This window comes from Acomys minous, assembly GCF_964271855.1.
Source record: "Acomys minous genome assembly, chromosome: 3".
Taxonomy (NCBI): Eukaryota; Metazoa; Chordata; class Mammalia; order Rodentia; family Muridae; genus Acomys; species Acomys minous.
In genome coordinates, this window is record NC_140485.1 from 100,580,376 (window position 1) to 100,593,060 (window position 12,685).

The following is a 12,685-nucleotide window of genomic DNA, read 5'->3' on the forward strand; positions in this document are numbered from 1 at the left end:
ACTATTCAAAATGGTTGTATTTTGGTTCCTAATGAGGTTTCAATATACTAAACAGAGCACAAAGTGTGTTTGCATGATTATTGGTTTGACTCAGAGTTGTCTGCTGTTCTGATGGATTTTTCTTTCAACAATCAGAAGCGTACAACCGTTAATTTTAAAATGAGAAGAGAAACTGTCATGGAAACTGAGGGTACAAGTAGGCTCTGTCTCTTAGAATGAGCATTGATGCTGGAAACACTCTTTAAGAAGAAATCATGATATCATCTGTGCCCGTGACCACAGACACCAACCATACCATGTTAGCATACAACTCAGACAGACTGACAACACAGGGTGTCCCTGAGAAGACTGTCAAAGGAAGACTAACTGACCACACACAGGCATTCATTAGCGTCCTATGATTGCTACAGACAATTATTTCCCATTTCATCTTACCCTGAGTAAGCTTGAAGAGCACTAGCCTAGCCTGTGAGGTTACTTTCTGTGTTTATGTCCACCTCTGTACTGGGGATTGATTTTTTCCATCATCAGTGTGTGCTTTTGGTCCAATTCTGATACAGAGATTTTTTTTAATTTTCATTTTCATACTTATCTGACTAATATTCCATAATTAAATTTCTGGTTTTTATGTTAAATATGCATCACAGAGAAGTAATTAACCATTAATAGAGGAAGTGTTTTAAATATTTTAGCTTTGTTTAAAAATGTGTGTTTATTATATATTTATTTATTATATAAAATTCTTTATAGAATGGAGTATGCATAAGACAATTGGGTCAATGTCTAATCTCTGAAAATATATTTGCTAGATAGTTAGAAAGCCCTTTCTTGTGAATAGCAGGTCCCAGGGCCTGTTTGTAATTTTGCCTACATATTTACTGGCACTGGTTTCTCCTGGGTTTTCTGTATTCTCAAACTCAAGCTGATTTTTCCTGATTTACTATTTTAATATTACTTATTGAATTTAATCTATTAGATTTTTATTAGTTGCTGCTTATTAACTTTTCTACTATTACTTCCACTTTTTATAGAACTCTATTTTGTGGCAATACGTTTTTCATTTAGATAGAAAATGAGGAGGGAATGAGAGAGAGAGAGAGAGAGAGAGAGAGAGAGAGAGAGAGAGACAGAGAGAGACAGAGAGAGACAGAGAGAGACAGAGAGACAAAGAGAAGGAGATTGAAGTTGACAAAGAATTTCAATTTCAATGAAATTTGGAAAGTGTTTTCAATGGGCAAGTAAGAGCAGAACTCTTATCAATGCTAAATTGAATCTTGACTTTTTTCACAGTTACTAAATTCTTTGTCATGGAAGATCAGATCAAGCCCTTTCAATTTACTCAAAATGACTGCTTTGCCTAAACACAGTGAGTCTCTTGATCATTCCTATGGGACTTGTACAAGACAATTCACAAAATGTCTGTGAAAGTATGAGTAAGTAAACTGAATTAAGTAATGACCTGCAGCTGCATTCAACATGATATTGTTTCAAATAACAACAAAGTACATTTTTCTAGATGCTACAGAATTTGTGTTTAGAATTTTTTAAAGGAGGCTCTTTATGTGTTAAGAACCATTTGAAGTATAAGGTTTACTTATTATTATATTAGATATAGTAGATATCATTAAATATTCATGATTTTGAAGATTGCATAGGTCCTGAAGTTTTCATACTATTAAAGATTTTGGAATCAATGTTTTCCATGGATTAAAACAGTTATTTACATAAAGGTAGAAGACATGAGCAAGACAAAAGATCCATGTAGCTCCAATTAATACTTTTGAGATCCTTAGTGACAGAAAAGTAGAATATAAACACCCTCATTTCATACTTGAAAACAAAATGTGAAGGTTGCTAATGTATTCAGACCTCAGAGGCCAACGTGAAATTGGTTTTCTTTCTCTTTATTCATTTGTAATCCATTCTCTACCCTGCTGAGTTCCAGAGATTGTGTGCTGACTTATCACTTTGCCCTTACCTTCTGCCTTCCTGGAGCAGATGAGAAGAGGCACAGTGTGTTGGTAGGTTGGGGTTCAGTCTCAACTATAGGCAGAGGGTTGGTTTTCATGATCTCCTTCTGAGTTGCCTGTACTTGTTTATGTATGTTATATGGTTATAAAGCTACAGTGAAAAAAATTTTCGGACAGGATTATACGTTGAATGAAAAAAGTTTGGTTTGTAGAAGGAAGTAGCCCTCCAAGGAGCATCATGGCCAGAGATGAACACAAAGGTGACCTGTCAGGATACTTCTTAGCATGTTATGTGCTGTGTGAGCTACAAAATCTACTCCTTTAAAAAGAGGGTGAACTTCAAGAAGGCTACTTCCTTAGAATATTTAGCTTTGCTATTTTAATCATCTAGAATGTTGTAGTCTTTTATCAGGGGTCACAGTGTGTGGAGCATTGCCAACATTTTGATTATGTTTGCCACTTTAACCTACAGAAAGAGATGTATTTAAATATACAACAGGATTACAGAACACTAAATAGTTTATAACAGAAAAAAATCCACCTGCCACATAGTAATCATAACATTAAATGTATAGAACAAAGAAAAATATTAAAAATGGCATGTGAAAAAGTCCAAGTAACTTATAAAGGCAAACCTATCAGAATCACAGCTAACTTCTCAATAGTGACTGTAAAACCCAGAAAAGACTAGGCAGGTGTCTTGCAGACACTAAGAGACCATGGATGTCAGCTCAGAATGCTATATCCAGCAAAGTTGCATTCACCATAGATGAATAAAACAAAATTCTCCATGACAAAACAAAATTTAAATAATAGCTATATACAAGTCCAGCCCCGCAGTAGATAATGGAAGAAAAACTCCAATTCAAGGAGGTTAACTACACCCAAGAAAACACAGTATATAAATAACTTTACTAAAGCAAAACCAAAAAAAGACAAGCACAAAAAGACACTACCACAAGCAACAACAAAATAAAAAGAACTAACAATCATTATCATTAACAGCTATCAATATCAATGGACTCAACTCTCTAATAAAAGACACAGGCTAGCAGAGTGGATTAAGAAAAAAGGATCTATTGATCTGCTACATACAAGAAATGCACCTCAGCAACAAGGATAGATGTTTCCTCAGTATAAAAGACTAGAAAAAAGGTTTTCCAAGCAAACAGACTCATGAATCAATCAGGAGTAGTCATTCCAGTATTTAAAAAAAAAAATAGGCTTTCAATCAAAATTAATCAAAAGAGATGGGAAATGACACTTCATACACATCAAAGGAAAAATCTACCAAGAGGACATCTCAATTCTGAACATCTATGCCCCAACGACAAGGCACCCACATTAAAAAATATTTAATCATAAATTACACATTAATCTTCACACATTAATAGTGGAAGACTTTAACATCCCACTTTCACCAATGTACAGATTTTCAAGACAGAAACTAAACAGAGAAATAATAAAACTTATAAATTTTATTAATCAAATGGAATATATATATATATATATATATATATATATATATATATATATATATATATATATATAACTTCCACCGAAATACACACACACACACACACACACACACACACACACACACACACACACACACACATACACACACACCTTCTTCTCAACATCACACAGAACCTTCTCAAAAATTGACCATATTGAAATTGTCCCAAAGCAAACCTCAACAAATACAAGAAAATTAAAATAACCTTTTTCAGATCACCATGGATTAAAGATGGACTTCAACAACGACAGAAATAACAAAAATCTTACACATTCATTGAAACTAAATAACACCCTTCTCAATGACTACTGCGTTAGGGAAGAAATAAATTAATTAATTAAAATTCAATGAAAATGAGGGCACAACATACCCATGCTTATGGCACAATATTAAAAGCATTAAATGTCTACAAAAAGATATTGGACAGATCTCATAATAGCAACTTAAAAGCATACCTGAATGCTCTAGAAAAAAAGAGAAGAAGAAAACATACCCAAGAGGAAAAATGTTAGGAAATAATCATACTCAGGGCTGAAATCAAGAAATTAGAAACACAGAGAACAATACAAAGAATAATTCAAACCAAGAGCTGGTTCTTTGAGAAAACCAACAAGATAGACAAACCATTAACCAAATTAATTAAAATACAAAGTAGCTATATCAACAAAATTAGAAATAAAAAGGAGGACATAATGACAGACCATGAGGAAACCCAAAAATCATTAGGTCTTACTTAAAAAAACCAAAGGAACATTGTCAAAGTCAATTTATGAAGCCACTGTCACCTGGATGCCTAAACCACACAAAGACCCAATGGGAAAAAAGAGAATTTCACACCAATTTCCATTATTGACATTGATAAAAAGTATGGAGTAAAATGCTGGCAAACAGAATCCAAGAACACACCAAAATATCATACATCATGATGAAGCAGGCTTCATCCTGGACACGCAGGGGTAGTTCAACATATGAAATACATCAATACAATCTACCATATAAACAAAGTGAAAGAAAAGCCTACATGATCATCTTGTTAGATGCCAAAAAAAATTTTTTTGAAAAAAATCTAACACCCCTTCATTTTAAAAGTCTTTAAAAATCAGGGATATAAAGCATATACCTAAACACAACTAAGGCAATATGCAACAAGCCTATAACCAAGATCATATTAAATGGAGACTAACTTAAAGAAGTTCTGCTGGCTGGTGCCTTAGTTTGAGTGGGACCCTGGGCCCATATCTGCCTATCATAATGTTCTACTTGTAGGGTTCTAGGACCCTCTGGATCCTTCTGCTTGGCTATTCTCCCATGCTTTTCTCATCTAGAGGCGGTAAACTGTAAACCCCTACCCAGATCTAGCCAATGGACAGGACATTCTCCACAGCAGAGTGGAGAGTGGGGTATGACTTTCTCACATACTCTGGTGCCTCATATTTGACCATGTCCCCTGGAGGGGAAGACCTGGTGGCACTCAGAGGAAGGACAGCAGGCTACCAAGAAGAGACTTGATACCCTATGAGCATATAAAGGGGGAGGAGGTCCCCCTCAGTCACAGTCATAGGGGAGGGGAATAAGGGGAAAATGGGAGGCAGGGAATGGGAGGATACAAGGGATGGGATAACCATTGAGATGTAACAAGAATAAATTAATAAAAAATTTTTAAAAATAAAAAGAAATAATAAAAAATTAAAAAAAAGAAGTTCTGCTGAAATCAGGGACAAGAAAAGGCTATTCACCCTCTCCGTATTTCTCCAATATAGTACTTGAAGTCCTAGCCAAAGACATAAGACAACTAAAGGAGATCAAGGTTATCCAAACTGAAAAGAAAGAAGTCAAAGTATCACCATTCACAGATGATATATAAGTGATCACCTAAATTTTACCAGAGAACTCCTACAGCTGATAAACACCTTCAGCTAAGTGGCTGGATACAAAATTAACTGAAAAATTGGTAGCCCTCCTATATAGAAATGACAAATGGGATGAGAAAAAAATAGGAAAACATCTTTTATTACAGCCAAAAATAATATACAGTATCTTGGTGTAACTCTAACTAAGGAGGTCAGAGATCTATATGACAAGAACTTCAAGTCTCTGAAGAAAGAAATTGATTAAGATATCAGAAGATGGAAAAATCTCCCTTGATCATAGATTTGTAGGATTATCACAGTAAAAATGAACATCTTACCAAAAGCAATCTACAGATACAATACAATTTCCATCAAAATACCAAAACAATTCTTTTCAAACCTACAAAGAACAATACTCAAATTCATATGGGAAAAAAAGTCCAGAATAGCAAAAACAATCCTGCACAATAAAAGAACTTCTGGAGCTATCTCCACCCCTGATTTCAAGTTGTACTACCGAAAAAAAGTAATGAAAATTACATGGTAGTGGCATAGATATGGACTGGTTGATCAAGATAATTGAATAAAACACACAGAAATAAACCCAAATACCTACAGACACTTTTTTGTTTTTTATTTTTTTATTTTTTATTTTTTATTTTTTTTACAAAGAGGCCAAAACATTACAATGGAAAAAATAAGCATCTTCAACAAATGTTTCTGTTGTAACTAAATGTGTACATGTAGAAAAATGCAAATAGATCCATATTTATCAACTTGCAAAAACTCAAGTGCTACTAAATCAAAGACCTCAACATAAACCCAGAAACATTAAATCCATTAGAAGAGAAAATTGGGACCAGATTTGAACGCATTGATGCCAGAGACAACTTCTTGAACAGCACACTAACAGCTCAGGCTTTAAAATCAACAATTAATAAATTAATGAAAATCTTTTGTGAGGAAAATGACACTGTTCATAAGAAAAATATGTCAGCCTACAGATTTAGAATAGATCTACAGAAATCTTTCGTCTATCAAAGGGCTAATTGTAGTCTCAATTTTCTTAACCAGTATATTTTATTACAATTTCTTAACCAAGTGTATGTCACTTATAACCCAACTAACCAAAACAATAGGGAAAGAGGATTAAGGAACACAGTAACAAAACCATAAGGATATCAGTTCTGAGGAATGATTCTCCTGGCATTGCCAGCAGGATTCCTCATGCTGGAACCCGGAGTAACCAGAATCTGGAACCAGAATCCAGAACCTCAGCAGGAGCCAGGTTCCCGAAGCCTTCACTTGAGCAGTTCTCTCAGGAGCGTTTCAAAGTGGAGTGATCAGCCAAATATAATATCTAAAATATAAATAACTCAAGAAATTATACACTGACAAATCAAATAATCCAGTTATATAATGGGGTTCAGAGCTAAACAAAGAATTCTCAACAGAGGAACACTGAGTAGCTGAAAAAAAAAAAAACACTTAAATTCTCCAAGTCCCAAGTCTTCTGGGAAAAACAAATCAAAATAACTCTGAGATTCCATCTTCTACCTACAAGAATGGCTCTGATCAAAAATTCAAGTTACATAACATGCTGATGAGAAATACAAACTTGTACAACTACTTTGGAAATCATTCTGGTGATTTTTCAAAAAATTCAGAACACCTCTAAGTGGAGACCCAGCTATACCAATCCCGGTAATTTACACAAAAGATGCTCCACCATACAACATGGACATTTGCTCAACTATGTTCATGGCAGGTTTATTCACAATAGCCAGAACTGGAAACAACCAAGATGACATTCACCCAAAAAATGGATAAAGAAAATGGACATTTACACAATTGAATATTACTTAGCTATTAGAAACAAGAAAACAATGAAATTTGAAGGCAAATGGATGTAACTAGAAAATATCTTCCTTGGTGAGGTAACCCAGACCCAGAAAGGCACACATGGTATGTACTCACTTATGTAGATTTTAGCCATGTAGTACAGGATTAATATACTACAATTCTCAGACCCAAAGAAGATAAGTAACAAGGAGGACCCAAAACAGGATGCTTAAATCTCACTCAGAAGGGGAAATAGAATAGACAGCATAAGTGGTTGAAGAAAGGGAACAAGATAGTAGAAGGAATACAGAGAGAAATGAAGGAGGAGATCAGACCTGGGAAGAGTGGATCCGGGAGGATAGATGGCCTGCAAGAAAAAGAGAAACCATCCACGTAGGGATCTCTGTGTCCTGCTGGAGACTTAAGACAGTATAGGTTTCTGTGAGGTTATGGGGGTGACTCTAGCTGTGAATCCTAGTAGTTAAAGGTCGTCGAGACTGAATAGGACACCGTCTAACTAGACAGGACCCCTAGTGGAGGAGGGGGACACCAACCCACCCATAAGAAATTCGACCCCAAATTGCCTGCAAGGTATGTAGGGAAAAAGTTGGAGCAGAGATTGAGGGAATATCCAACCAACTCCTGGCCCAAACTGAGACCCACCCTATGGGAGACAACCAACCCCTGACACTACTATGGACACTCTGCTATTCTTGCAGGCAGAATCTAGCATGGTTTTCTCCTGAGAGGCTCAGCCAACAGTGGATCAAAACAGGTGCTGAGATTGCCAAGCAACGAGTGATGCATAAGGAGTCTTGTGGAAAAGTGGGGAGATGGATAAAAGGGTGACAGGAGCTACACAAGAAGACTAACAGAGCCAACTAAACGGCCCAGAGGGGGCTGCAGACACAGAAGCAGCAACTATGGGTTATGCATTGACTTGACCTAGTCTCCCTATGCAGATGTTTCTGATGGGTAGCTCAGGCTTCATATGGGTGCCCAAGTAATGGGATCAAGTGATGTCTCTGACATGGGCTCTATTGTCTGCTTCTTGACCACTTCCCCATAGTGGGGCTTTCTCGCCAGGCCACAAGGGAAGAGGATGCCCTCAGTTTGGATGCTTCTTGACTTTCTAGGGTGTGTTGATGGGTGCTCCCCTTTTATGAAGTGTAGTGGAGGGGGAGGGGAAGAAGGGTTGATAGTGGGACCTGGAGGACATGAGAGATGGGGCCGAATCGGGATGTAATGTAAATAAATTAACTTCAAAATTTTTTTATGGTGCATAGTCATGGTGGACATGGCACTTTAGCTGTGAGTATATCCTTCCTCTGCAGATTAAAAAAAAAAAATTCAGTCCACTTTGTCATTTGACACTGCATTATAGATATAACAAATGATTTTTAAAGTGTTGAACATATGAATGATTGTATAGTTCACTTTATAATACTGTTTGTCATACTCTAATGCTTTTGGTCTAGATTAGAGGCAATTTGGTTCAGGTAATGTTTTGGTTCAGCAAAAACGTAAAAAAAATATACACTATCCTAACACGAAGAATTATGAAAACAAAGAGTATGGTTGAATCTGAAGCTATGAATGAACGTAAGTCACCCTTATTTACCAAGTGAGGTAACAACAATCCAAATACATAGCCAAAAATTGGAAGAAATGTTAAGAGTATATCATTAATATAGAAATAATCTTTTAAACTTAGTATTTCTAATTTCAATATGAAAATAAAATCATATGGGTTTTGCTGTATGAATAGTATCTGGGAATTTTTTTTGCAGTTTTACACTGCTTCAATCAGCTTTATGCAAATGAATTTTCTTAATATTTTGTGTGCCTGATATTTATCTACAGGGAAGAAACATTTTAAAGTGAACATTTATGTTTTTGATATATGTATATAAACTTTTGTCTATGAATTATTAGTAGAGTGTAATATAGTGTAACATGTTGAAAAATCTCTTAATACATATGAGTAATTAGAAAAATACTACTCAGTAGGACTATTTTTCAAGAATAAGGATTTTCCTAAAATAACATGAACATAATGTTATTAGGTGACATCAAAAGATACATGAGGAGCATAACAGCTGTATCAATGATGAAGTTGACATAGTTGTTTGTTTTAACAATTATTGTCATGATAAAATATCTATAAAATATTATCTATACTAAAGTTAGAGTACACATCTTTGGATGGCTTAATTTTTTTCTCACAATAACATATTTGCAATAAATTAATTACAGCTTTCAGAGAAAGTATTATTGCAAAGGAAGTATCATTTAAAAGGAAAGTATAGTCTTTCATATTGATGAGTGATGAAAGGATTATGGGTCTTCAACATAGAAATCCTAGTAAGTTATTTTACATAATGATTTCTAGTATTTTATTTTTTTATTTTTTTAACACTGAATTTTTTTATTAATTTCTTCAGATTGCAACTCAATTGTTATCCCATCACTTGTATCTTCCCATTCCTCCCTTCCTCCCTCCCACTTTCACCCTATTCTTCTCCCCTAGGTCTATACCCAAGGGGGTCCTCCTCCCCCTCTGTATGGTCATAGGCTATCAAGTCTCATCTTGGTAGCCTGCTTATTCTTTCTTTGAATGTCCTCAGGCCTCCCCACCCAGAGGAGGTGGTCAAATATGGGGCACCAGGGTTCATGGGGCTCAGAATTAAACAAAGAATTCTCAACAGAGGAATATCGAATGGCTGAGAAACAAAGAAATGCTCAATGTCTTTAGTCATCAGAGAAATGCAAATCAAAATGACTCTGAGATTCCATCTTATGCCCATCAGAATGGCTAAGATAAAAATTTCAAGTGACATCACATGCTGGCGAGGATGTGGAGAAAGAGGAAAACTCCTTCATTGCTGGTGAGAACGCAAACTTACACAACCACTTTGGAAATCTATCTGGTGCTTTCTCAGAAAACTGGGAATAGGGCTTCCTCAAGACCCAGCTACTCCACTTCTTGGAATATACCCAGAGAATGTTCCACCACACAAGGACATATTCTCAACCATGTTCATAGCAGCCTTATTCACAATATCCAGAACCTGGAAACAACCTCAATGACCCTCAGTTAAAAAAATGGATAAAGAAACTGTGGTACGTTTACACTATAGAATACTACTCAGCTCTTAAAACCAAGGAATTCCCGAAGTTTGTGAGCAAATGGATGGAACTAGAAATAATCTTACTGAGTGAGTTAACCCAGACCCAGAAAGACTCACATGGTGTATACTCACTTATAAGTGGGCACTAGCCCAAAAGGCATGTCCAATGAGAGTCTTTACTTACCAGGAGATTGAGATAGATGTGTTGACATCCCACTGGAACTCTAGGTAAGAGAAATATAGGAGATGGGGAAATAGAAGGACCCAGAGAGTCCTAGAAACCTACAAAAAGAACCCAGGGGGTTCTGCTCAAACTATTGCACTAACCAAGGACAATACAAATACTAAAAATCGAACCCCTACTCTGATCTAGCCACTGGTCAGGACATTCTCCACAGTTATGTGGAGAGCGGGGACTAACTCTAATTTCTAGTATTTTCTAATACAGCAGAAAAGGTTGTTTTTGGAAGATATTGGCTATTGAAACAGTGATAGGATTTAGCATACAATAATCAGCCAAATATGTATATTCTTTTAAAACAAATTCCATATCCAGAAATAATTGATAACTATGCCCAAATCATTACTAATGCTTAGATTTTTAGTGTTTTTCTTAGTGCCTTCTATCTCATGAAACATTTTGAAACAATGACTCTGGCACACTTACCAAAATTTTCCCAACACAAAATACTATGATTATTGTCTGAGTTTAGCCAGATTCTTCTTTCTCTCTTATCCATTGCTCTTATTTCTTTTTCTACAGATGTTTTTACACACATACATTATACCATGCTGTTTTACACATGCCCATACATTAAATGAGCAAACTGAAGGAACCTTTTAAAACCACTAAAACAATTTAATTGATCATTTCACATACATTTAAATGTGTATCAATTAAATTTATGAAATCATACACACACACACACACACACACACAAACACACACACACACACACACACACACACACACACACACACACACACACACATATATATGTAACTTCTCAGGGTTAAAAAGAAAATAGATAAATGTTGCTAATTGCAACATTTTTGTCTGCAATACATATTTAAATTCCTTCTGTTTTGGTTTGTTTAAGGATTTTGTAAAGATTAGAACTTTCCTTTGGAGACCTGTGCATCTACTAAAATTTCCTAATGATTTAGCCAAATTGCAACAGAATAAGGATTCCAACCAATGCCTTGAGCAAATCACCCTTTTATTTTGCAACTGCAAGGTGCAAGTCTTCTCAGGGTTTTGTATAGGTATGTCATGGAGAAGGTCTTCTTGCTCTGCAGTGAGATAATATCTAACAAACACAGCCTGGAGTGGTTTTCCTGGAAATATATGAAGTAATTATTTTTGTATAAGTTAACATTTTAAGAATAATCTTTATTCCTTCTAAGTAATAATATGTGAAGCTTCCTACCCTAATAATGAAGGATCTTTATTTGACAGAAATGAGCTAAATTTTGTAGATATTAAAATGGAGGGACAGTATCCTCTGAGGATCCAATTCCCTGAAGAGTGGTCTGTGTTTTTCTGAGAATTGAACAACATTTTCTTTTCTAGTCCATAATGTCTCTGTGTTTCCTTTAATATAATGAATGTTTTTAATTAGTACTTGGAAGTTCTTGGGTGAAGCTCTGTTATTTGTCTAAATTAAGCCAAGCAACCTCTGTTTCCTTCAGAGTCCATTTAAATAATGGCCACTGTTGGTCCTTTCCCATCCTTCAGGCACTCGGCTGACCTGGGCGAGCATCTGGACCTCCTAATCATGCCCCCATGCTCCTGGATGGATGCAACAATGCTGCACACCATCAATTCCGAGTTTCTAGTGTCATTAATGGTTACATTTGGGAGCATGTTAGTTCTATTTCTTTTTTCTCATTCCCAATTAAAGTGGTAAAGAAAACAGCCAGCTAGTTCACATATAAAAATGCCATTTTAAAAGTGATTAGAGGAGGGACTGAAGAGATGAAAAGGTGGCTAAAGGCGTTTGCTGTCCTTGTGAGATATTGCATTGGTTTAGAGCACCCACACCATGCCTCACAACTATCTGTAACTTCAGTTCCAAGGAATCTGACACCTTCTTTTATCCTTATTGGGTCCCAAACATGCACAAGGTGCACGAACATAGATGTAAGTATTTACATCAACACATAAAATCATAATGAATGGATTTTCTCTAGAGTAATATACTCAGTGGAAGCAAAACATTGTAAAAATAATGATTATGATATCATTAAATTTGCCTTGATGTTGGCTCTGTTTCTTAACAGTTTAACTTTATTATACAACCCAACTATCTTACACAGGAGGGAAAAAAGGTTAAAGGGAAGCAAGAGGGAACCTTCTGGTATGTGTTCCAC